Source organism: Egretta garzetta, unplaced genomic scaffold (assembly GCF_000687185.1).
Source record: "Egretta garzetta isolate BGI_Z169 unplaced genomic scaffold, ASM68718v1 scaffold418, whole genome shotgun sequence".
NCBI classification, from domain to species: Eukaryota; Metazoa; Chordata; class Aves; order Pelecaniformes; family Ardeidae; genus Egretta; species Egretta garzetta.
The window spans coordinates 136,513-163,035 of NW_009260492.1; the positions used below are offsets into that span (position 1 = coordinate 136,513).

At 50.8% G+C, this 26,523-nt stretch overlaps 1 protein-coding gene across 1 annotated transcript in view; it reads left to right on the forward strand.

Annotated features, from left to right (window-relative positions):
- Window positions 1-44: 44 nt before the first annotated feature.
- Window positions 45-26,523, forward strand: part of LOC118452831 (nucleolar protein 58-like) — a 32,069-nt gene continuing 5,590 nt past the window's right edge. Inside the window, exons 1-2 of the mRNA XM_035899758.1 lie at window positions 45-699; window positions 1,172-1,380. The gene's annotated coding sequence lies outside the window, so the exon portion shown is untranslated. The remainder of the gene's footprint in view (window positions 700-1,171; window positions 1,381-26,523) is intronic.

Below are 26,523 nucleotides of genomic sequence, written 5' to 3' on the forward strand. Positions count from 1 at the left end.
GACGGTCGGGGTGTCCACACGGCCCCGGGGAGCAGCGGGGCCTCCTGTGGGGAGCAGCGGGCGCGGAGGGGGAGTCGCTGCCCTCCGATCTGTCGCGCAGAGCGTTCGTCGGCTCGATGCTGAGAGAAAGTTTAACGAAAAACATAATAAGAAAATCCCCCAGGTGCTGGGGAGGGCCCCCAGAAGGGCGGGCTGAAGCTGTCACCCGGTTTTGGGGTGCGCGTCGCGGGCTGTGGCCGTGCTCCCGCCTCCAAGTGCAGCATCTCCCGGTTTCCCTCGGCCTGCGGGGTGTGTAGGCCGGTGCGATAACTTACAGCTTCGGTTGCCTGGGGAATGGGGACTGGTTGGTGGTGATCTTTTAAACGGAAGAAGGCTTCGTGCTGCGCCTTCACGAGGAAGTGGATAAGTTATTTACATAGCAGAACCTGGTCTGCATCCCCACCCCCATGACAAACAGCCCGTACCGCTCCCCTGACGGCCTAGCGCTCTGCTCTTCATCTCCTGCAAGGATTTTGGAAATCCGAGGCCTGGGGACACGGTTGGGGCTTTCTGTAGCCCCATGGCAAAAACAAGGTCTGGAGGAAAGGATGGGGACTTGAAAATCGGACACACCACTTCTCCTTTGGGCAATATTAATGAAAGATTGCAGGGGGGCAATCTTCAAAATTCATCTGAAAAAGCAGCAAATGTGTACAAAAGGTAAATAGGTTATCATTTCCATGACAGGAGATCTTTGACTCAGCCATTTGTGAACATTTCGACCATCCCTCTTGTGAAAACCAAGTCAGAAGCACATCACAGAAGTCGGGGCACATCCTAAATAGTGGATCTCACCCAGCATGGAAAGAAAGCTCAAAATAAGGGTTTAAATTATGCTGAGTCTAGTTTGCAGTCAGGTATGCCTTTTAAATTAAGTGGAAAAAAGGTGTTTGTAGAGCCAAAGAAAACTCCTAGAGATACATTGTGATGATTTTCAAAAACATGGTTTTCTAAAAAGAAGAAAAATAAATTGTAGATGGCTGTATTTTTTTTTTCTTCATTCAACTCGAGCTACGACACGCCTATTTTATTGCCTTTAGGTACTATAGCTGCATTTGGGCTTTACTTTTTTTCTTTTTTTTTTTTTTACTATCTTGCTTATTTTTATTTGCTTTAAAATATTCCCATCCAGGAGCTCTGAGCACATGGATATTCCATTGATTGGTTCCACTTTGCACAAGGATAAGTGTCTAAATCCCCACCCACCTTCTGTGTCCTCAAACTGCTCTGATTGACTCTGATGGAACAAAGTGTATTGCCAAAAGAAAACCGCCTGTTCTCCCGCAGCTTAGATGAGAAGCCTAGCCTGGCCAGCAGCCAGGGACTAGTCTGGGAGTCATGGTAAGTAAGAGGTACAAGAGAAAAATCCTTTTCCTGCCGCAGGTATTTGCGCTCAGCTCCCAGCACACAACGTAACGGAGAGATCAGCGCTTGCTCTCACCCGGCTCTCTCGATTTGGCTTGGTGATTTATGGAGGGGAAGCTGACTGCCATTTAATGCATTACCCAGAGACCGCCTTGAAACAATGGGATCACTGCAATTCAGGAATATCCGGGGAAATGAAGTACATCAGAGAAGATTTGGCAATTCACGCTTTGTATATTGTTCTAAAACAACCTTTCTAAAAAGGTTTTCCTGATGGGGGAATGAATGTGTGAGTCAATGGAAGGACTGCCTTAGCATTTTGTGATGGGTTTCATTATTTCTAATGATGGCATTTATTATTTTTGTGGTGATCCAACTGTAATTCCTTATAATGGCATTGTGTCAGAGGACATCATCTTTGCAGCTGTTTTCCTCTTTGCTGTGGCACTGGAAACAGCTTTGCCCTTTGGATACCTGTCATCTCAAAGGGCCGTCATTCCATTTTACACTTGAGTGACCCGGATAACGCTGTGGTGCTCTGTAATCTGCAAAAAGCCCCATCAACCTGTTTTGGTTTTGTACGTGAAATATCGCGTGGGATTAGTTCCAGCTGCAGTTTTTGCTGAGATAGCCTGACTTCCAGTTTAGCCGTGACAGTGATTCATAAACCCTTACAGAGAAGCCTCTGACTCACAATTTCAGGATTACCAGCTGAGGCAGTTTGAGATGTTGCCATCTTCAGCTGGTTTTTTACCACTGCTTTGCCATGATTCCCCTACCCACAGCAGCGGGGTGAGCAGAAGTTGGTGTCGCAGTTGCTCTGGGTGCATGCCTCGTTTGGCACCGTAGTCCAAACCCATCTCAGTCCCTGGTATTATCTAATATGCTGGGCAGTGAACCCGAGCAGCCGATGTGTGGGCAGCCAGTCCCCCTCGCCCACATCTGCTGTGGTGCAGTAGCTTTCAACACAGAGGCAATCTGGACAAGTGCAAATGGAGAATCTCATCCATCGAAGTCCCGAGGCTGTAGTTCATCCCAAATCTGGTGTCTGCAAAGACATTATCAAAGGCCCCCTCGTTCCACTGCCTCCCAACTACCACATCTCCAAAAAATGCACGTTCCAAAGGACTGGCGTAGTCCCCAAAGCAGGGGATGCAGCAGGGAGCTTACAGCAGTTCTCTCCTGAGCTGCTTGTTGAACTCCTCAGAGGAGAGCATGCAGAGAGTCCCGGTTGTTCCGTGTTCTTACACAAGCAGGTCGTAGCAATTAGGCTGTACGAAATGACCTGGGGAAATATCTTCTACAATCTGAGTTACTCAATAACCAGGCCTGATAACGGAAGAAGTACAGCAGAAGCAACACAACTGAACTCCACGCTAGGAATTGAAGTTGAAATTGTTTCAGGTTGAGGAAAGCCAAAGAGTTACATTTTCTAGAATTTCCATTTTTAGCTTGTTTCAGCATGCTTTTCAGCCTCTTTTTAACAGAAGAGGTCTCAAACATTAGTCAAAATCACTGGTTAATGATTCTTAGTCAAGCTTTTATAGTTTTTACTTTCTGAAAGATACTGGGTTGGAAGAAGAGTTTATGGCAGTGCAGGAATAAGCTGAAGTCAAATTCAAAACTGGTAGCTGATGTAAACAGATCTTAGAGCAAGAAATGGGCAGGGTAGCTGAATGTCTTCCTCTTCATTGTCTATTTTCAGGCTTGCAAGTGATTGTGATCAGATGACACGAAACTTGGTGCTTAGAAAGATGTACAGGACCTGAAACGCTCATAAAGACTTGCCGGTTCTGAAATCCTGCACGTTGCTACCGTAGTCGTATCACATCTTTTATTTTGAGAAGGAAAGATAAACTGTTCTGTTGTTTAGGTGGTTAAAACATGGCTAAATAACACGGCTGCAAATATTAGTGCTTCTGTGTGGGTTTTTTCCACTGGGGAGGCTATTGGAGAGTGGGCTGCTGCAGGCTTCGTTGAAGCAGCTCCTGCGTCCGCGTTCGAGAGAAGTAACAAAGATCCAGGGAAGGTGAATGGAAAAAAGCTGATACTTGACATGTAGCAGAACTCCATGTGTATTTTCTGCTTAGCTGCAACATGCTGTCGTAGCTCTTCTTGAATGTGGCAATAGATGCTTATGACATTTAGCAGCAGCATGGGAATTAATCTGGCTCTGATTTGCTGACCAGGGAAGTACAAGAGAAAGGAAAACACGAGCTCTGTTTTAAAGTGTGTGCAGTCCTTACATAGCATTACACACTTAGTAACTTCCCAAAAATGGTAAAAAAAGAAAAAATAAGTGAGCCAGACTATAAAATCAAGTTGTTCTGATTGCCTTTTCTCTCTATTTCCACTCCAGGAAGACTCTACTTGTTTTTACAGTTTTAAGAGCCATCTAGAGATGTAGCCAAGCACCAAAACAGGACAGAAACTGAGGCAGAGTTGTCCATCATGACGTGTTTTCAGAGAAATCATTGTGTGTGATGACTTTTCCACCCTGTAATTTAGCCGGTTTTAGTCCCAGAATAATTTAAATTTTCATCTTGGTCAGCTCTGTGTGGAGACAAAGTACAACAAAAGCTGGTGAGGTCTTTATCAAAACATTGGACAGTGTTATTTCTAAATTTTATAAGACCTGTAGTTGATAAGCCTTATAAAGCAGGGCTCTTACCATCTACCGACCTCCTTCCTTAGAGCTTCTGGTTCATTTCCTTACAGGTAACAGTTAACTACCAGTTATCTAATTTTAAGTACTCCCCCACTAAAGACGCTATTTGGTGTGTTAGAATCTATTCTGATCTTAGTGGGACATGTAATTAGAACACTTTTTCTAGCTGGAAAACTCTCCTGGTTTTCATTGTCATCCGTGCGAGAACGATTTGATTTGAAGGTCAGGTTTTCTGCAGACCCACTTGTGCTGGAAGGAGATTCTGCATGCCACTGCCAAGTTAAGCCGGAATTCTTAGATGTTTACCAGCACAGGGAAGAATTTATTTTCCAAGATCTTTGTGAGATACTGAACTAGAAGGAAGCAGTCACTAGTTCGTCAGGCCAACGAATGTCTGTACTTCTTACCAAGGAAACTTTGGATCTCTGCTTTCTCACTTAAAAACAACTGGTATGAAGAGGACTATTTATTGAATGCAGATGAGGTAAACATGCTTAAAATGCTTTAAAGTCTCGTTATCTGATTTAAGGGTGTAGCCTAAGTAGTGCTGGTCACCCGATAAGTGCTGAGTTGTTTTCTTTAAGTTTGCAGGATCAAACCAGGCATTGCAGTTCAGTTTCCATATAAAAATAATGTGGGGGTGAGGGGAGAAGTTTGAAGTGAGAACAGGAAATACAGTCAGCTAGCGAGTGGGTTAGCCAACAGCAAGAGACACGAGGCACGGTCAGAGGATGGCACCTGAACATTTCAGGGGAAAGAAGCATGCTTGAGCAGTTTGTCGTTACAGTTCTGTAATTTAAGAATAATGTCCCACAAGCTTGTTTTTGGTTTGGGGTTTTTTTTGTATTGATTTTTCTCCGGGTGTTGCTGCCAGTTATGAACAAATGGTCATGAGGAATTCAGAGGCAGTTACGAAACAATAAAGTGGAATACATTGCAACATCCTCCCTTCCACAATCTATTTTCTGTTTCGTTTACGTTGGGCCAGATGCAGCTCACGTCTCCATCCCCTCCTCTCCCTCCGCTCCCCCTCCCCAAGTTAACGAGACTTGCCAAGGCTGCAATGCCACGGAGGGGAGTTCGACTCGGAGAGGAGATCGAGCGCTTTCCTTCCCATTGGCAGGGGAGAGGGCGGTGGGGTGCACAGCACCTCGCAGAGCCGGGTCCTGAGAAAATGAGCCCCCCTGCCATCACATGTCATCAGCATTTCGGCTTTCTGGAATTCTTTCGTGAACACTTTCTTTCTCTGCTGACCCCTTTCCCTCGCTTGTTTGCTGGAGGACCCTCTGTGTGGTGGATTTATTCGTTTATTTTGTGCTTAGCTTCCCTTTTTTCTCCCAGAAGCGTTCAGCACCATCTCACGTTTCTTTACAGGACAGGCCGCTTTCATAGCCTCTGCGTCGGGAAGGCGAGCTGGACGGCGTGGCTTATTTTCCTTCAGTTCCTATTGTGCTTGGATCAGTCGACCTTAGGGATGAGGAAGTGCACAGTAAAGCTCAGCTTTTGTAACTCGTAATTTCGTTTGGAAATGTTATCAAAACAAACAGATGCCAGCAGGATGAGCGTTAAGACCTGTGCAGAATCTGCTCTGTCAGAAACGAGTTCAGAGTCAGTTTTGCCTGCCTAAACATTTCGCCCAGCAGCTCATTAAAATGGATATATTCAAAGGAGACTTTTTCCCCCCCGATTAGATCATTCCTGTGATAAGAGCATTAACGAGCATATTTTCCCATAAATAAAATGAGCGAGCCTCGAGGGCAGGGAAGGTTATTTAGCCTGCAATAAGTTGTATCCCACACTCGTCCTTCGGAGAGTTGCAAGTAAGGGAACCAGTCGTCCCTTTGCTGTAGCTGAGAGTAAGCCTGGGAACGGCCTCTGACCAGCAGAATTGGCAAAGTGGGATTTCTTCCAGCTGTATGTTTGTGCTGCACGCTGCTTTATCTTGGGTATAATCCCTGTGGATTCAGAGCTCAGTGAAATCACTGGCTGGAGCTCACCCGGAGCTGTGCTCACAGCCCGGGCTGCCCTCGGGCTGCTGCAGGAGGGACTGGGGAGCCCTGGCAGCAGGCGCTTTTGCCAGCCTGTTTATTTGAGCTGCATGCAGCCGTGTGCTTTTGCCCATGAGCTGTCCGTGTTTGAATCAATATTTACTCACGGTTCTGTGTACCGAGAGAGTCAGCAATCCCTCTGAGTGAGAGTGGAGCTGGAACCAGCCATCAGGCCAGCTTAGCAGCTCACGTTGTTTACATTTTTAAAAAAAACACTCTTGAATTTCAGGCTGGTGAAAGGTGGCAACTTGACAGCTCTGGTGAGCCTTTGCCCACGCAGCAGGTAGAGCGATGGCAACGCAAGCTTCCCCTGCAGCATACCCCCTCCGACCTGCTCCCCCCCATGCCCCTTCAGCCAGGAAAGCCCCTCCGAGCAGCAGATGAGGAGCAGACCTCTGACCCGCGCAGGTCTTGGCATCTCCCCACCGCTTGCTCTGTAAGCAACAAACTGAAATCCTAAGACAACCAGTGCTATAGTGATGGTTTTTGAGGGATTGACAGCAAACTGCTATCAAATAAGCCATCAGGTTGTCAACCCACTTAGGAGTGGAGGATTTTAAATGAAGGCAGCTCTATTTTGTTACTAGAATTTTCCAGTTTTCATAAAGGTTTTTATTTATGAAGCCGTTCTAGGTACAAATTAACTTACCCTGCCTCCAGTTTGTTATTAACTCTAGAAGCTGAGATTTGAAGGGTTTATGGCTTACCCTGCTGAAAAGGGATGACCAGGTGCAAGGCACTGCAATGTTTTCCAGCAGTGCTACCCATAGCATGGCGATCCCTGTCCCTGTGTTTCCGAAGCAACCAGGCTTTGGGGGAGCTGTTTATTCCCATGTGTCCTGCTGCATGTAAGCCCAGGGATCTCATGCAGATACCCTAACTCGACCCACGGGGCCTCCCACTGGAGGGGCAGGGTAGCCTTATCTTTGGGGAGTGCACTTCCACGCAGAGCTGAGCATGTCCTCATAACTCTTAATAAGGCCAACAGATTTCTGAAGGTGCTAGAAGATAAAGAGGTGGCATAAGGAAGGCAAGAAACCTTGAAATTACTGGTATAGATTGGACTGATGACCTAGTTAGTTTGATTTCCTGCTTACCGTGACTTTTACTGAGTACTTCAGATGGCGATCTGAAAACCTACTCCTTCGGAAGTGTGTGCAAAGAAAGGGAGCAGTTGTGATTACGGAAAATAAACTGCCTGGGCAGGAGCTGAGAATTAGTTCTGAAATTTGGTTTTGGGGTGTTTTAGCTCCTGAAGCTGTTGCCTCTGTTCCTCTGGGCATCCGATCCCCATATAAATGTCCTTTCTTGGGTCAGAGAGTTTCCATTTTGGATTGCCTAATGGCTATGTCCTTTCAAATTGCAGTGCAGATTGTAATGGTGCCCTGCCCTTCTGGTGCTTCCCTGGACTTTTGTCCTACAGCACATTCATTTCTTAGCTCACGGTTCCTTATTCTCCATGACGTTTCCATGTTTGTTTGGCTTCACACACAGACGTATCCTTGATCTCCGGCTGCCAGCCGTCAGACAGCAGTGGAAGCCAAAGATCAGATACTATCCAATTGTGCAGCCTCAGACTCATTGAGCTCATTAGGCAGGAAAATGTAATCAGCTGTCCTTCAAGGAACAGGATGTGACAGGAAGCAATGAGAGCCAGCAGGTCAGTCCGTAACAGCTGTCAGAACAATGTGCACAGTACGGCAGCTCTGTAGTTCAGCTAAATCAAGTCACGGGATTAATAGGCTGGAGTATGCACATTAAAACTGATCCCTGCAGAGATCAGAGCGTGTCACGGCAGCAGCGGCAGATCCTGCACCATCCCTGTGACCGCTTGTATTCATTAGACAGGGAAAATAGGATCTGTGGTTTACGTGTTGAAGCTTCCAATGGTACCTCTCAGTCCTTGCGGCCCTGGTGCTCCCTTCGGAGGCTGTGATTTACTGCACTTGTGTCACTGTGGATTGGGAAACTGAGGCAGGGAGAAAGGACCAGCCTCAGGCTGCACAGACGCAGAGCTGAGATGGGAACTGTAGAGGTCTTGCACCTCTGCTCCCTTTCAGCTGCCTCCTCTGACCTCAAATCCAACAAGAGTAGGGGGTTTAGGTCACTTTTAAAAGTCTATTCACCTCAAAGTACTGTTGAAATAAGCAAAATGTTCTCTTGAACGTAAATTATCTGTCCTTATTCTGTCTCAACTCTCATTGATAATCCTCTTTGTTGCCTTTAAAAATATTTGTGGGAGATTATTCTTTGGCAGTGATAGTCATGTTTAATTCTCTTTTCTATTACACTGGGCTTTTCTTTCAATGGTTTCCTGATGTCTTGCAGTTGGTATTCTTAGGTTTATGTATTGTGGTTTTAAGATTTTAAATGGATTCAGAAATACGCTTGCTCCTGGTAACTGGATACTTTTCCCCATGAACTGTTATGGAGGTGGCAGCAAGATATCAATTTATACAAAACTATAATTTTTTTTATTTTAACGTTCTCATGGTGATGTCAATTGACGTGTGACCACCACCCTGGGCCTCTGCCTGGCTCTGGCCACCATCGCTGCAGGTTGTGTCTTTGTCAGGCAACGCCAACCCAATGGCACTGAAACATCACTGCTTTCCCATCACTACTCTCAGCGTCCCTGGGACTTCTAAAACTCTTTGAATTTTAATGACAAGCCATTCCTGAGCCTCGCATGCAAAACAATGCAAATAAAGTTTAATAATATATAAGGCTTGATTAAGCCTTTATCGTTCCAGTTCAGACTGTAATACCACAGGCTGGGATCGAGGCGTTCAGACCTGCTTTAGGACTGGTGTCTCCGGGCTGCTGTGGGACGTGGAGGGCCCGTAGGGTTTGTGCTGGCAGCAATTCTGCATCCAGCCTTGACCATAAGTGATCAGAGAGGACCATGTTGTCTTCATCTTGGTGCTGAGCTTTGTATCACAGATGATAATAGCTGCCATTTCAGAAGGCCATTACAACCCATGCTCCTGCCCCAAAAAAGGATCAACTTCTCAGGAATCATTCCTGACAGATGGATCTAACCTGTTCATAAAACCCTTCAGTGATGGGCAGGCCAACATCTCCCTAGACAATCCCTTCTGATACTTTTCTGTTCTTACTACTACAAAGGATTTGAGTTTTTCCCCCTTAAATTCATGACTGCTATTCAGCTTTTGGTTACTGCGAGCAAGTAGACAGTTTCTCTTCAGTCTCTCCTTATTGTCTTCATACAGGACACATTCAAACTCTTCTTTTTCTCGGCCAAAATACTTCTCACAGCAGTTCCGATGAGACTGTCTTTCCATGACCTCCAGGTATAACAGCTGTGACACATTTGTTTGGAGGAAACTGTAAGATTAGGAAAAACAAGCTGTTCTTAATTTTCCTTGAAAATAAGCTATTGTTGTAGCTCTCCAAGATCCGTGCTCATTATAGTACTTTGAAAAGTTACCAATCTCAAGGCACACGCAATGCAAGGGAAGTCAGCTCATGTATCTTCTTTGGTTGACTTTTCATCTGGGATTTCAAGAGCTCTTGGCACAGCTTTATGGGGACATTGAGCACTAGGACTTTCCCCATGCTGCAAGGGTTAGCTTCTTAGTTTGAGACCTACATGTGGGACGTCTTTACTGATGGAGGCATAGGGCTAGAAGAGACCTCCTTGAGTCAAACCCAGACCTGATGTCCACGCGTAGTCCCAGGATCCCGATCATAAAGGTGCAGTGCTCTACCCTCACAGCCTCCAGCGTGTCCCCTGCAAGGCCATTCCATAAGCTGAGTGCTCTAAGAGTTATGAAGCTCCTTTTTAATCTCACTTATATTTATTTGTAGTCAGTTTTTTTCCCAATTGGTTTCATGCCAACATTGTCCTTATGCTTAAATAGGCGTCTCGTCTCTCTCTTGGGTGCTTTTATGTGTAGCAGTCCTACCCCTTCTGGCCTTTGTTGTGTTAGGCTAAGCAAACTGAGATCGTCTGCTGGAAAAGCTTCCTTTCTCCTTGTTACGCTTCTTGTCGAGGAAGTATCTCAGCCATAAGAAATCTTTCCCACACAAGCTGTATCTGTAAAGCACCTCTCCGTGACCATGTAAGTGCCATCGCCTCTTAGGTAAAACCCAACTATTTCCAAATGCATTTGCTGGAGGTTGGAAAAGGAGCTAAAAAAGCACACACCTCCAAGCAGAACAAGGAGCGAAAAGCTTGGCACATCTACCTGGGGGGGTTCTAATTCGACAAGGATGTGAGGGCTTATGCTGTTGTGCTTCACAAAAGGGCTGTTGGAGCCTCAGCGCTGAATCCTGTGATTCATTTGGGTCTCTGCTTTGATGTTTTGTTGAAAGCCTTCCTCAGTGGTCTGGCAGAGGGATACAAACCGGCACTGGGCTGAACCACTGGCTCGGTAGTATCTAGGTGGAAGGAGTTTGGCAGAACCTTACTCTGCACCACAAAAATGTTGTTTAAAGATCTCCCACCAGTCTGGGCCTGAGTCTGTTTAGCGCCTATGTGCTGATCTTTGATAAGGACCTAAGAATTTTATTTTTTTTTTTTTCTGTGAAAACTGGCTGCTTTTCATCTTTCTTCGCACTCAGAGCTAGAGGTCGTCTTGGCGTGGTTCCCACAAAACCCATGGTATTGCCCCTTCAGCCCCGCCTGCTCCCAGCGAGCAGCATGTTTCTGAGGATGGGGGGTTTAGTAGGCACCACTCGGGGAAGAGGTGCCAAAAAGGGCTCAGAAACGATGCTCTGACTTGACATGCAAGAGCAGTGAAGATGCCAGCCACAAACTTACCCCCTGCTGTCCTTGCAGGTCCCGGAGATGGACATTTAAAAGCTCTTTCAGTTACAAAAGCCTGAAGCTCTTATTTTGGGCAGATCTGTGCTATAAAAACCAGTTGTGCTTTTCATAGCCATATGTAGCTTTGATACCTGGGCAGGGACCATCTGAGGGCTCAGACCCCGTCCTCCTTCCTCCTGAGGGGGCTGCGAGTGATGCTTAGAGCCAGGGGACTCCTTGCCAGTGACTGAAGTATGTTCCTCCACCTGAAAGGAGTGGAGATGGAAAGGGAATCGATGACAAAGAGGAAAAAGGATCATGGCGAGGCTTTGCTTGACTTGGGGGTTGCCCAAGGTTGCTTCAGGGCTCGGGCTCCACTCCCCAATCTCATGTCCGCAGTCCCACCAGTGTTCAGCCCTCCTTGGGCTGTGCTGTTGGGGAGACAGTGCTGAGGGTGCCCACGGCCCCTTGCTCCCCCCTAAAGCCTCTCAGCACAAATGTGGTACCAGCACCCATCCTCAGCACGAGCACGCACTCTCCTGGCAAGGGAGCAATCCCACTGCCAGCTGGTGTTTGCACGGAGGATGGGGAAGGGTCTCCCGTGTCTGTAGGGTGGTTGGAGACCCTGTGTGAGTGGCAGGGCTGGATCCCAGGAGAAGCCAGGCTGATGGCACGAGGCTGAAGCCAGTGCTGCTGCGAAGTGCTGTGGCCTCCTTCCTCCCCCAGCATGCAGAAACGATGGTGCCACAGCAGCAGCCTTGAGTGGTGCTTCCCCCGAAACCCACGCGCTTGGTTTGTCTGTGCCAAAGCTGCCCCGTCCCCTTTCCCCAAACCAGCCCACGTACCTGGGCATGGTTGAGGCTGCGCCGGGGCTGAGTAAAGGTGACTCAGAGCTGGCCTGTGCCGGGAGAGGAGCTGGAGCGGGTCCCACCTCGTGGCGTTAGCATCTCTCCCCCACTCCTCCTCCCCATCACCCCGCACCTCGACTCCTCACCACCGGCGGGTGGAGCAAGACTAAACTGGTCTCTGCATGCATATCGCCTTTGTCTGGTGTGGATGAACATAAACTGCTGGAGGGAAGCATTTTAACGATGAAAACCATGCGGGGCTCAATTGTTCCCTGCATCCATGGAAAATTACTCCTGCTCACTCTCCCCTTTGCTTGAGCAGCTCCAAAACATGCTTGTAGGGGAGGGCAAGGAGGAGGGAGGTGTATGTGCCTGTGGGGTCAGAGCTGCTGCTTTTTTTTCCCCCTCCCCTGCCTCTAAATGATTTATTCTGAAAGGCTCTCGCCTTTGTGTCACTGGGAAAACCACACAGCAATCAGAAAGCGTTTTGGGGCCAGCCATTTAAATGTCACTGGGAAAATAACAGAAAGAAATGAATCCCTGACATCCCAGCGATGCGGCCCCATCCCCCACCCTTCCCTCCCCTTCCCATCTGGCAGAAGCAAAAACAGATGGGAGGGGTGGCCGTGGCGGGGCCGCGGCGGAGGGTGCTGGTCCCACTGCCAGCAAGGGCAATGCTCCATCACTGCCGGTCCTGAGCACCCACCGGGCACCAGCTTCCCTGCGGCGGGGGACACTTCCCTGGGCAGAGCGGCGGGCAGGGGAATGGGCAGGGACATGGGGGCACAAACACGGGCACGGGGCGACACGGTGGTTGTGGGCATCGGTCTGGTGCTCAGGCTGCCAGTTGCTGTCCCACGAACCCACCCTGGGAGCCCCACAGGTCTGTCTGTCCGTCCCCTTCATGGCTCTCATCCTTCAGGGCTGACCAGGCGCTCTCCTCCTGCCTCTTCCCCGTGGATTTGCTTTGCTACAGTGATCTACTTTTCCCTTTTTCAGCCTTTTCAGACCCTGCCTTTTTTACCTGAAATTCTGACTCGTTTGCTTACCCACATCCTTGATTCTTTTCCTTCTCCCTTTTATATTTCCCCCCTCCCAGCACTGCCCAGCTTTATCTCCTACCCTTGCTCTCATTGTGTTTGATTTGTGGTCCCGATGACAACGTTCTCAGGTATAAGAAAAGGAAAATCCTGGCAATACCAGGCTTTCATTAGTGATTGGAGCTGACTGGGCTGGCTTTTTTATTCCCTGTGCAAACCATGCCTTCCCTCGCTGCTCTGCGTTACACCCGCGCTCCCTTCCCCAGCCGATCCCCGGTGCTGCGAGACCCGGGCCAGCCCTGCCGGCTGCCTTCAGTTATTTGCTCTTTGAGGCTGGAGGTGGGAAGGCTCAGGGCAGAAACCTTCCCAGGAGCTGGCTCTGTGCTGGGCCTGGATTTGTCCCCAAAATCCAGGGAAGAAGGGAGCAGATGTTGCAGGTTGGCTAGGCGATGGCTGCCGTAGCCAGGCACAAGTGGGGAGCGCCCGAAGGAGGAAGGCAGCGGCATGGATGATGTATTGTGAAAGGGATTAAGCTAAATAAATGGAGATTATAGGCTGGGTGTCAAGGATGATTTCTGGCTGTGGGATGTGGCAAGCAGTGGATCATATCCCGAGACGAGGAACAGAAAAGCTGGTGTGTGGATGCTGAAAGCTGAACCGAACAAAGCTCTGGAAGATAACAATTGTATAATCGGGGATGGTGGATTTAGGGTTAAACCTTGCAACAAAAATGCAAAGTACTCTAGTAAACTCATCTAGGATCTTCTACAACCTGCCTTTAGTGAATTTATTTACCTTTCTGTGATGTGAGGAGCATGGCAAATATTATTCCCTCTATTTACAGAAAGGGAAGCTGCAGCACAGCGAGGTGCTGGGATTGTCCCCGGTCAGAAGCCACAGCAGGTCCAGCCTCGGAGTTCAGCCTTGGTCAGCCTGTGGCTCTGCCCCAGAGCCTCCTGCATGATTTTCTCTATAGTCTGTCCCCTTCAGCCCTGTTGCATTGCAGAAATGCAATGGGCTGCCCTGACAGGCTGATCTTCTCCTGCCCATGGCGTGAGCTGGTGCTTATCTTCAAGCATTTCCCTGCATAGGTGTTCCTGGCGCTTGCAATGCTTTTTGCACCCAAGAGTCTTGGGCTGGGCTTTTTTGCATATGTTTTTGCCTTTTTGATTTGTTTTCTTCTGCTTTGAAATCCCTTTTGTGCACCTGGTGTCTTTCTGAATCTTGGTGAGAGCCTTCTTTCCAAGGGGGGATGGAACAGGAGGCAGGCTGGTTCCCATCCCAAGTACTCAGCCATGGCCTGGGTCGGCCTATGGGACACTTCGGGGATGTGACATGAGCCACCTGATTGCCATTGCGGTTCCTTTGACTCTCTAGTACCCAAATTCAGGGTTGTTGCAAAATGCTGATTCCTATGGGGACCAAGGGAAGGGAGCGAGCTGAAGGCATCTCCTGGTACAATTAGGTTCCCCTCTATTTGTTCACTTTTTTTTCCCCAAGACCTTGAGCCGTTTCAGCTTTGTCTACTCTGCCCAGGCCTGGACAGGACAGCAGGGAGTGATATTTAAAGCGTTTGTGAAACTGCTGAACTCGAGTAGCCCTGCAGTGACCTCCTCTCCCTTCTTGGTTTTGAATTCTTCGCCTCCCTCTTTTCCACGTAAGTGGAGAGCTGCTCTATTTAGGGACTGGTGAACACCCCATCAAAGCCATCTCCAGCAACAGGTTCCTGTGGCTTTTAGGTATTGCTCAGGGTCCCAATTCACTGGCTTGCTCATGGTTGCTAAAAAGGCACCGGAAAGATGGTGTGGGGAAGCAGGGCTGGAGCCAAGCTCATCTTAGGTGTGGCTCCCAAGCCGGGCTCTTTCGCAAGCAATCGCTCACTGCAGCCTCCCTGCTGCCTTCCCCACAAACCCAGCAGCCTCTCCCTTCTCGGTATTGGAAATTATTTCGCTCAGAAATCAAGAATCATGAAACTGAGGTCATAGTTACATGAAGGGTAGCAATCCCATAGCATTTTTTCCACATGAATAATACCGAGAATCCCTTTTTGGGCACACGTTGCATCCTGCCGTAGGCATGGTTACACCGAGAGGCATGCACAGGGCCAGAAAGTTGGAGCCCCAGGGAAACTGGAGAAACGTTCCCCGGCAGTGGGTGGGGTGCCGGGGGACGGTACTGGTGTAAATCCAAAGTAATTCTATCAGTTTCGCTGGAGTTAGACCAGAAGTTATGCCCGTGTCACTGACATGGCAGCCTCCACAGTTTGACATCTAGGGTTAGAAGCCTGAAGGACACGGGTAATTTAAGCCAATGGGGAATTTCATGGCTGGGTAAGACCAGTGACCTTCATGCCAGGAGGCAGAAACCGGGGCAGCAGCAAAAAGAGCAGCTGTAGCAGAGCACAGGTTAGATCCTCCCGTCCTGCACTGCCCAGGAGTTTATTCACCCTTTTCTTGCTACACCTCCCCCTTTGTCTCATTTAGTTTGTAAATCACCCTCTGCGCGGCTGTTGTATCCTGAATTGGCAAAAGTTACACGACTTTACCGCTTATGCCATTTTCTGGCCTGTTTATGTCCCGTAAATTAAGTCAATGATGAGCTTGGCATGGGATCTAGAGGTTTTTCACAGCAGGATCAGTTTCTCCCCTTTAATTAAACATTACAGGTTCCTCATGAATCATACTTCATGCTGTTGAACTTTTTATGAAAAGCCTTTACACAGTAATTTATGGGAAATCTGTTTTGATGTGCAGATCTGGGCCTCACTTCCAACCTTGGATGCAATTGCAAAGCTCCTGTAAATCACCTGGCTTTGCTGGATTTGCACCTACCCTGCGACTGCAAATCGGCGAGCGCAGCCAGGCTGAGCAGGCGTGCAGCGCCGCTGCCGGCCGACCAACTTGCTAAACTCAGGTTCTCGAGCCTAATAGCATGGACCCGTCCTCCAGGTGGGTTTTTAACCCCTTTTCCAAAGTAGATCTTCACTTGGCTCCTACTGCATCCCATGGCAATGAGACCCACAACTCCCTTGCATGTCTGTGCAGAAGACCTTTGCTGGTTTTCAACCTGTCGCTTGCTGATTGCATCTGGGACCCCAGTTTTTGTGCTTTGTGAATTAAAGACTCACAGCTCCCTCTCTGGAGCTCTCTTGGGTTTTTGTTTCTCTTGCAAGCTGGTATTTTCCTCTCTTCAGTCTTGCCTCCTGTAGAAGCTCTGCCGTATGCGCCGTCTGCTCCTGCACCCATTCCAGCCCCTTTTTCTCGCTTATCTGTGTCTTTTCTGAGGTGACCAGAGCTGGTGGCAGCGGTCAAGACAGGGGATTTCTGCAAACACAGGGTGGGCTTTTCTAGCACCACCTCTGCACCACTTGCAGCCGTTCCCTAGGATGCCTTTTTACTGTCATAAGCCCGGAGCTGACATTTGCAGTTAGGTCCACAGTGACTCGAAGATCTTTGAGCAGCATTAGCTCATTTACAGCCTGCAGATGGGTTATTGCTTTTTAAAGAAGCAAAGTGTATGTGATCATGCTATCTGGCACCCCACCCCTCTTTCTAGTAACTGTAGGAAGCACTGACCAGCAACAGATAAACTGGAAGGAGGGATAAATGTCCCGGGGATGGATGTTTTTCCCGTTGGAGTGGAAGAGAGAGATGCAGGTCCACATGTCTGTGCACGGGCAGGCCGGCAGAGCTCCGTCATGCAGCACCCATGTCCCTGCCCACCAGCTCTCCTGCCCGCACCCCAGCCAGGGCGCCCTGCTTGTGCCCACCGAGGGACACAAGGGGTGGTGGAGATGGAGGACAAATGATGGAAAAAAAGGCAGGAAAGCTCCTCCGGTTCCTCTGGGCATAGCAGAAGTCGTCCCATGTGATGGATTCAGCAAGACCAAATTTCGGCTGCTGTTCTGTTGCACCAGCACGATGCTCTGGTCCAGGGACAAGCCAAGTCACATATCACTGGGGTGGGATGGTTTCAGACAGCTCACCGCTCTCATCGGGCTCATCGCGCAACAGGCTGTGCTCTCAGAGGAGTGTCCAAAAGTTGGTTTTTTTTAAAAAAAAACCCAAACCCAAACCTCTTTGCGATGTTAGCTTATGTAAAACATCTGCTTGGCAGAGACAACTGCGTGTCCAATCCTGACGTGGGTGTCAGATCATTTCCACCCCTTTTCCACATCAAGTTTTTTTGCCCATTATTCCCACTGCGCTGCCTACTTAGTCCTATTTATAGAGCGCCTTTCATTGGAGTCTCTAGGCTTTTAACCTTTATTCTTGGAAAATTATTCACTTCTTGGACCTGCCATGGAGCAATTACTCACTAATGCTCCTCCCCAGCCTGACTTTAAAAGAAATTCCCACGAGGCAGCCCAGAGCTTGGAACCTCCCTGCAGCCAAACTCCGGCTCTGCCTTGTGCCGCGACTTGTCTCGGCTTGTCCCGTGGTTCTCAGCCTGGCTCTGTTGTTCATTCACCTGCAGAAATGGTTTGCTGCCTTTGATGCTTCTCCGATGAGATCATTCACCTCTGAGTACAGGAGCAAAACACTCCAAATGGGATTTTGGCACGGGCTGATTGGTTTCTCCAGGCTTCTTCCTCATTCTCTTGCTTATCACCTGCTGGGCCACCACAGCTTCTGTCTCTGGTCCTGGTCCCTGCAGGACAGAAGAGCCCAGCGGTGACCATAGAGCAACTTGGAGGTGGTTGGTCCCCCAGCTGGGGCTAGCTACCATGGGCATGAAGTGGGGGGCAGTTGCCTCTTCCTCCCCTCCCCAGCAGTTCTATAGCACCCTCCTTGCATTATGTAGGGTCAGAAATAATCAGCGGGTTGTTAGAGGTGTCAGTGGTGCCCAGCAAGGGGCAATGGGCACAAACTGAAGCAGAAGAGGTTCCAGTTGAACGGGAGGAAGAACTTCTTGACTGTGAGGGTGCCCGAGCCCTGGCCCAGGCTGCCCAGGGGGGCTGTGGAGTCTCCTTCTCTGGAGATCTTCAACCCCTGCCTGGACACTGTCCTGTGCCCCCTGCTCTGGGTGAGCCTGCTTGGGCAGTGGGGTGGCACTGGGTGATCCCTGGAGGGCCCTGCCAACCCCCACCGTCCTGGGATTCTGTGTGTTGCTACCTGGCTTTCAGGTGGTGTGTGGGATCCATCCAACACTGCAAGAGGCTGATGGGGATGGAGAGGGCTCTTCTACCCCGCATCTCTGGAGGGGCAGAGGTGGTTGAAGGGGAGGTGCCTTGTGCTCTTCTCGCTTTTGCTGTTAAAAATCCCCGGAATGTGTAGAACATGAAATCAGCTGCATCACTGCAGAGACCCAAGGCTGGCTTGGAGACCATGCTCTGCTGTGCTGATGAAACCTGGCTCCTTCTAAAAAAAAAAAAAAACCCAGCAAAAGGACTCAGCTGGCTTTGCTTTCATACCTCCCAGTGTGAAGCAGGCTGGGCACATGTGGGGCGAGGAGGAGGGAGGGGAACTGATGCAACTAGGGGCAGTGGCGTATTAAACATTTGTCTTGGAGCTGCCTTGCAAGCGTGCATCCCTTTAATGGGCTTCACTCGTGCCCCTGAGACACCACTCGAGGGCAGCCACGCTTCAGAGTCAAATGCCTGCCCCAGAGCTGGGAAAGGACCGACCAAAGTCACAAAATCTTCAGTGGTCATTTGAGATGCAAGGGTACAGCTGGGGGACAGAGCCTGGCTGGCAGGGATGCTGAGCACCTTGCTGCTGGGAGAAGGCTGTGGAGCTGCTCATCTCCCGCCCTTCTGCCCAGTCATGCACCAGTGTTGCCATTTTTTAATAATTCCATCATCACTTTAAATAGCCGTTACTACCAGAGCCCGCAGGCTCCTCCTGCCTCAAGTCCTTGCTGGCTGCGCACGCAAGCAAACATCGGCACGCTGCCATTTCCCTTTGCCTGTCTCTGCATCTACCTGCCCCATCCCGGGGCACATTTCATTACTTTGTGCCTTTTTGCCAAGAAATACCAGACTGGTGTCGTAGACAGTCATGGGAACTAATTCAGTCTGGGCTGAACTCTACTGCTGTGATCTAAGGCATGATCACGGAGGGCTCCGTCCTGCCCCAAAACATGGCACGGGCTGCTGAAACCGGAGTGAGAATGAGGTTGTTTGGTGTCTTCGGGGGGAAAAGAGAAGGGTCAGTGTCAGAACAAGCCTCAGGACTCAATCGCCATGTAGTATTGGTGAGAAAACAGCATAAAAAACAGGGCAATGCTTCAGACTGAATTATTGCTTAACTTGGGAGCCACCCGGGTGGAGGTCCTGGTCCAAATCCCTTTAAAGACCTCCCCCTGGCCCCGTGGGCAGGAGCCCGCTTTCATTCAAGGCACCTGCTTTCATTCAGGGCTTGTTCTTGAGTCTTCTGCTCTGTCATTCATTAAAAAATTCCACCTAAGCTTGTATTAATCGTGGCAAGTGGGTGATTGCAGCGTGGCTTTTCCAGGACATTTGCTTTCTTCTGGTGATGGCAGGGAGCTGCAAATGAGCACCCATCCTGAAGGCGGGCCTTTTTGATGCCACACATCCACAGATTAGGATATAGTTTAGGAACAAATGACCAGCAAGGACATTTTGGGAAAGGACCAGAAAACATTAAAGATCATGAGCTTTGATGTCTTCTAATTTAGCCCAGGAAGATGGGAGCCGAGAGCCCTACAGTCCCCACGGACCTGCAAGCAGGGCAGATGCAAACAATTCTTTATTTGCCTCATTGCAGTGGAATTGCCTACACTGGACACAACCTGGCCTGCAGGGTGACATTGAGGGTGGTGGGCAAAAAGGAGAGAAAACTGAATAATTACAAATGTGGCTTTGGGAAAGGGAGTTCGCTGCTATTTTGAGGCCTAAATGGTTTGGTTCTTGCTTGTTATCACATAATATATTTCATTTGGCATTCATTTATTCAAGTAAGGAGAAGGAAAGTTGGAGCAGGAGGAAACTTCACTCAAAAACCTTGTCCCCAGGTCCCAGCCTTTTCTGTGCTGCTTACAATTAAGAGAGTAGTTTGGAGACCAGCTAAAAGTTTGGAGGAGGAAAGTCATCATCCAAGTTTCCAAACCTCAGAGAGATAGCAAAACACATCCGTGAGGACCCCAGCAGGTCCCTTACAGGGCCAACAGGCCTGGTCTTGTCAAGGGGGGAATTTTTATTAAGAAAGCAGAACCCAAACCTCTCCAGCCTTCCTTTACTGTCACAAAGAAACTGAGAAATACGTGGTGTCAGGCAGGGAGGAGAGAACGGACAAGCCTGGCGCGTGTGAAACTTTTGCCCTTGGTTTCTGAAGTCTGCTGAACTTTAGCTTGGGAATTTCTTGTCTGATAACAGAGAGAGAAATGGGGAACCAGAGCAGGGAGGCACTGGGAAACTAGAAAACCCAGCCAAGGGTCTGGGGCGGGTTAGGAAGTTCATTGTATTTTTGTTGTTGCTGCAGTACTTTCTGCTGTACTTTGTGGTGGACTTTGGACTTTTACGATTCTCCTAACCCTAAAGACCTGCCTGGGGCATCTCCTCCCCCCGCCATGTCGCACAGCCCACACCGAGGTGCTGGGGCTGAGCATCCTCGCTGCTGTCCCGCAGCCCAGCAGCTCCCAGCACAGCTGCCGAGGGCTGGGAGCATCCCTCCACGATGGCAGAGGGACAAAAAGACCTTTCTCTAGGCACAGGCTGATTGCTCGGTCCCACTGGGGCTTCGTAGTGTTATTAATGGTGTCAGGACAACCTGGAGCCCTGGGGAAAGCACTAAAACCACCAGGACCAGCTCTCCAGTGGGGAGCCATCGTCCCAAAGAGGCTGGCTGCTGCGAGGAGCAGGGAAACAGCCCCGAGCCCCTTGCACAGGGCAGCTCCAGCAGCAGAGCCCTCACGCTCCCGATGCCCTGTATTGTTTGCAGGGCCCACGCTTGGAGCAGAGGGAAGCGGCTCCTTCGTTGGGTGGGGATTGGAAAGGGAGGAACGGGGCTGCATCTGCAGAGCCCACGGTGCCAGCATGGGGGGACCAAACCTCACCAGCTAAAGGCACTAACAAACCAGCCACAGCCCTCCCGCCGGGAAGTCAAAATGAGGAAGATCTGTGATTTTGGGGATATTATTCCCAGGCTGTTCCTTACCCAAAACTTTGCTTCCCCCTTAATCTCCTTTTGCCTCAGTTTCCCCTGATGTGGCTGTTTCAGACTGATAGAGCAACAACCCCCAGCAGCGGCCCTTGAAGGGACGAACATCACGGCTGCTCTGCCCGTTCCCAGATGGCACTTCCAAAGGCAGTTCATCTGAAATGTCATGTTCAAACACAGTCGCATACTTGTATTCTCCTCGGAGGTACGAACAGCTGTAAATCTTCAAAGAGAATAATGATTAGCCCTAAGCGGCGCTGGGCTGAGAGAAACCGGATCATGGAACAATTACTGAAAGCAGCCGAGACTAAAAGTAGCATTTAATGGGATCCGGCATCTTCTGTTCCCACTGACCTGAATGCTGCTCCTTCTGCCAGGCAAAGGGAGCGAAAACCTCTGAGATTTGTAAGTTGTAGTATTTAGGTCACACGTGGATTAGAGTGTGATCAGATTGGCTTTAATGTGGAGCTGCTCTGAATACCTATAGATCATATAGCGCGCTGGGGGATCAATGCCTCCAACGGCTTTTAGCAAGGTGACGGGGTGAGCCCGGTGAACGGCTCTCCCTCCGGCGGCACCGCGGTGTTTTGTGCCGGCTGCCGGTGGCACAGTGGGACACGGGTGTTGCTCACCCGAGAACGGTGGGGCCGGGAGCCCCGCGGGCGGGATCGCTGCCCACAGCACATCCCTGCGCCGTGCTCGTCCCTGCCCAGACACGGATGTCACGGCGAGGGGGACGATGCGGGGCAGAAGGGGCTTCCCACACCCTCTCTGTCACTTCTTCTGCTCTTTGCAGAGATCCAACAAGCTCATTTCATTTATGAGCACGTCCGCACAGCTCTCGACCAGTTACGAATGCATTCAACACGGTGTTTTCTGCCCCTGCCAGCCTGATCTTGTGTCATGGTGCTGAGTGGCCCAAGCTCCAGCCAGTCCTGGGACTGATGGCTGCAACTGGATGAAGGCAACCTGCAGGGACCAGGGCTGAGGGCAGGACCGTGGCTGCTTCTTGTCCTGTTCAGCTCAGCCAAGCTGAGGCCCATCCCATCCTCCATCACCACTGGGAAAGGTTATGAGACAACCCAGACCCTGAACGCAATTGGGATGCTGCTGCCAGGTGGGTCTGTGTGTCCAGCGTGGCCGCTGCTCTGTCCTTGGAGCTGGCCTGCTCTAGCTCAGGGCTGGAAAGCCAGAGGTGACGTGGGAGAGTCTCTCTGATGGATGTGATCACCTCTGCCATCCTCAAATGGACAGATGTGCCCACAGGTGGTTAAGCTGGTGCTTGGTCTGCAGCATCATGCTGTGCTCCTGAAGACCCCATGGTGGCATGTCCTCCCAGCCTGGTCCATAGGCGGGATGTCCCCTTGCCTTTAAACAAAAACCTTTAAACAAAGTGTTTCTGGCTTGCTGTTCCACCAGCCTCACCCACAGCTCAAAGCTCAGGGTAAGAGAAAGAAGAAGGCCCTCAAAGATGCTGCAAGCTGTGATTCCTTAAACCAGGAGCTGGCCTGAGATTGTACCTGTCCCACAGAGCTCTCATCTTCTCCCTCTCCAGTTCCACGCCACGTCAACCCCTCGCCCAGGAGAGGAGGCAGACGATACCCTCAGGTATGTTTTCCTGGCTAACCAAATCACTGAAGCTGCAGGGAAGGGCCCGGGCCTGAGTTCTTGCAGCATTTCTCTGCTATCAGATGCTTTCCATCAGCTGGGCAGAGCAGGGCTGTGACCTGCAAGCAGCCAGCCAGGGCGTTGCACCAGGCAGCGGAGCCCATCCAGGTATCGGCTGTGGGTATCGGCTTGCACAGAGGATGCTCCGTCTGTCTCGCTGGCTCCCTCCAACACCAGCAGCGCTACCCAACCCCACTGCAATGCCTGGTGGCATGAAGCCACAGGAACATCCAGCTTCCAAAATGCTCCAGGCTTTCAATTAGCTGCACCTCCACGAGGAGATTGCTCAGCTCAACGTATCTAAAATCTCCCGTGATGAGAGATTGTGATTTGACAGAAGCACAGCTGGCAGAGAAAAGACATCTCCTCGCTTCCTGTAACTTCCCGAGCGCCTCTTACTAATGCCAGTGCTCGTAAAGGTCTGTGGTTCTTGCAATCACGCGGAGAAATAATCTCCCCGGCTGGTGCTGATGTGTTGCTACCTCAGGGTAAGGAGGCAGCAGCTGTGTTTCAGCACACAGACATTGCACAACCATTGAGGATGGGAAGAGCTGATGTATGCTGGATCCAACTGAAAGAGGAATTTGAGGTCAGCAGAATATTGTCAGCGCTGGGACGTGGCCAAGTTGCTATGGGGACACCTGTGCTTTCAGGATTTTGACCGTGTGAGGAATCGGGATGCTTTTTCACCTGATTTCCCCAAGAAATGATGCTTCTGTGATCCCCTCTTCCAGCTGCCAGCCCCACTTCCCCTCCGATCGCATCTCAGCCCAGTGGCAACCTCCGACCACGTCTAAGACAAGGGTGAAGGAAGGGCTCTGAGACACGAAGCACCTACAAGAAGCCTGTGCAATGCCTGGCCTGAGCGCCACGTGCATCTCCAGCAGGTATTTGTTTGGTGCCAGCAGCTGCCGGGCAGCGCATTGTGGCACAGCCGGCAGCGGGGAGGGGGCCACTCCCCTCTGTAGCCCTGGATCAGCCGGCACCCCCTGCCACCCCCAGCTGCACAAAGGGACGATGCCGGCGTGGAGACCACGGGGCTCTTGCTGGAGCAGGGACCGGCCTACAAAGCTGTCCTTTGCCCAGGGGACCTGGGCTTAGCAGGCAACATCCAAATTCCCTCTTTAAAAGCAGGTCAAGAGCCCAGCCCTGCCTACACGAGGAGTTGAAGGATAAATGCTTCAAGGGCTGGAAGGATGTTTTTGATTCCCAGGCCTTGGGAACCCAATCAGGAGGATCTGGTGGAGCCAGGGATGAAATCTGGGGGAAGGATCTGCAGCCAGCCCGGTGAGCCGGCAGGTTTGGACCGAGAGCCGGGGCAGCAGGAAACTCACCCTCACAGCCGGCTCGAGCATCTGCCTCCCCTTGTACCTGTGGCAGGAGGCAGCAGAGCCGGGCTGGGGCTGCTGCAGCAGCAGGGGAGAGGGGGAATTGTGTGGAGAAAAGGAAAATTCATCCCCAGAACAAACCCATGCCGAAAATAATCAGTGACTAATTTTATATCTTTATGATTGGCTTTTAACTGTGAGTTACTAAAGACAGGGAGAAAGAAGATTATGTCCTGGTGGGAGGATAAATGAGTGTTGCCATAGAAGCGAGGGGATGCTGAAGCACAACTCCATCCTGGACCACGGAGCCACGGCAGAGCCTCGGGGCGGCCAGCGCGCTGCGGACAGACACCACCCCTGCGAATTCAAGGCAAGCTGACAGCCTGGGAAGTCAGAGAAGATAAATTTGTGTTATCAAGCCAAAGCCAGAGAGTCAATATTTAGCCTGGACACGGAGCCCAGCCCTTGTGCAGCCGGGGCCCCGTCCATCATGCTGCTCGATTGCCCTCCCGAGCTCTTCCAGCAGCGGCTTTCTCTCTGCCTGGTCTCACAGCCGGATCATGTTTCCCCCCCTCTCTGAGCTAACCCCATCCCAAAGACGCTTTTATCGGTCTCAGGGCAAGGGAGAAGCTGGGATTTGGGGGGTTCAAGGGCTTAGGAAAGAATTTGCCTCTGGGAATCTCTTTCTTCCATCTGCCTGGGATAAATTGTCCGATGGAGATGGAGGCTTTGCAGCTCGGCGGGGAACTGCTCAGAGCTAAACATGTGGAGGCAAAAACACTCTTGATCCCTCCCCACTGCAGGAACTGGGTGTTGAAAAGTCCTGGAAAGGGTGGGGAGAGCTCTCTGTCGCGTGGCCCTGTGCTGGGATGAAGCAGGAGGGCGTTTTGCCTGGGCTCTGTGCATGGAGACGTTGCCCGTCCTGCCCCCGGGTTCTCTCCTAGGAGGACCAGCTCGCCCACAGGAGGCAGGAGCAAGCTTAGGAAGCTGCAAGCACCACGGGAGACATGATTAACTAGAAGGAGAAGGGATTTTTATTTGGCCTGTTTATGATTTTCTGCTTTCGTTATGTCCCTATAAAGAACATGCCTTGCCAGTTAACAGCCCTGACCTTACTGGAGCAGGAATAAAACTGAGAAAACTACCCTTGGCATGTGCGCCTGCAGCCCTGGCACGGCGTGGGGGGCTGTGTTTACAGCTCCATCCCTTCCTCCATCTGCGTTCAGCTTCTGCGGCGCGTTATTTATACTGCAGCAGGGATCACGGCATGCTCGGTCTTGTCTCTGCCAAAGAGGGGAAATCCCTGCCCTGGAAAGCAGGCTCCTGAGTTCATTTACTGCGTGGTCCTAAAGCAGGACCATGACCCAGTCTCACCGGGTGTCCAGAGCCCTGGAGAAAGGCTAAGGCCCCTCTGGGATGCCAGTGCTCCATTTATTCCTTCTTTAGATCTTGCAATCAAAGCCCTTTCACACTTCCGCTAAAGAAAAATGTCAATGTGACACGAAATGTCACAGTTTCAGGTTTTTTTCTTTCCAAACCTGAAGCCTTTCAGAAGCATCTCTCCATAAGAGAGATGTCCCCAAAGCGGGATGCCTCCAAGATGTGCTGGGCCGGTACCAGCCACGGCTGCACCACATCCCCTGGGACAGGGGCTTCTGCCCAAGGCTGTACTTGCCCGTGCTGAGCTGGGGCTCTGGGTAACCTTGTGCAGGCAGGGCCAGAGCCCAATGGTCCTTTTCAGCTCCCCAAATGAGAGATGCTTCATCTCCTCATGACCTCCTGTGAGCGGGATGCTGCAGTGAGGACCACATCCCTCCCTGCCTCCCCAGGAGGTGCCCGTGGCTGCAGCAGGGCTCCTGGGGACCTGGCTGCCAGCACGGGTACCGCAGGGAAATTGGAGGGGTCGGAGGGCAAAGGAGCTGCTCTAAACACTGGCAAAAAGCGATTTTGATAGAATCTCAGAGTTGTTTGGGTTGGAAAAGCCCTTTAAGCTCACCAAGCCCAACCGTTCCCCTACCCCTGCCATCCCACCCCCAAACCCTGGCCCTCAGCACCGCCTCGTCCCATCGCCCCTTCCCTGGGAGCAGAGCCCGACCCCCCCGGCTCCCCCCTCCTCTCAGGCAGTTGTAGGCAGCGATGAGGTCTCCCCTCAGCCTCCTCTGCTCCAGGCTGAACCCCCCCAGCTCCCCCAGCCGCTCCCCAGCAGCCTGGGGCTCCAGACCCCTCCCCAGCTCCGCTGCCCTTCTCTGGCCGTGTTCCAGCTACACAATGTCTTTCCTGTAGTGAGGGGCCAGGGGTGTCTAAGCACTGCTGGTCCCAGGGAATTACTCCTCCTCTCTCCTGCAGGTTCCTGATCTGCCCCTCTGCATCCCCGGCACCCGTGTCCATCCCGCAGCGGGCTCAGAGACGCCGGGTTGCGGAGCAAACAGTCCCTTCTCCCCTCTTCGTGCTCTCCGGGGGGCTCACAGAGGAACAAGCCTCATCCCAGGTGCCCTTGAGAGCCGCATCCCCCTGCGCCCGCCTTGCTCATGGCAGCCCCTGCTTTCGATGCCTGGGGCTAAACTTGCCTTTTCTGGGGCTGAAGCGCGGGTGCTCCGGCTCCCGGTGATTGGGTGCTATTTTGCTCCG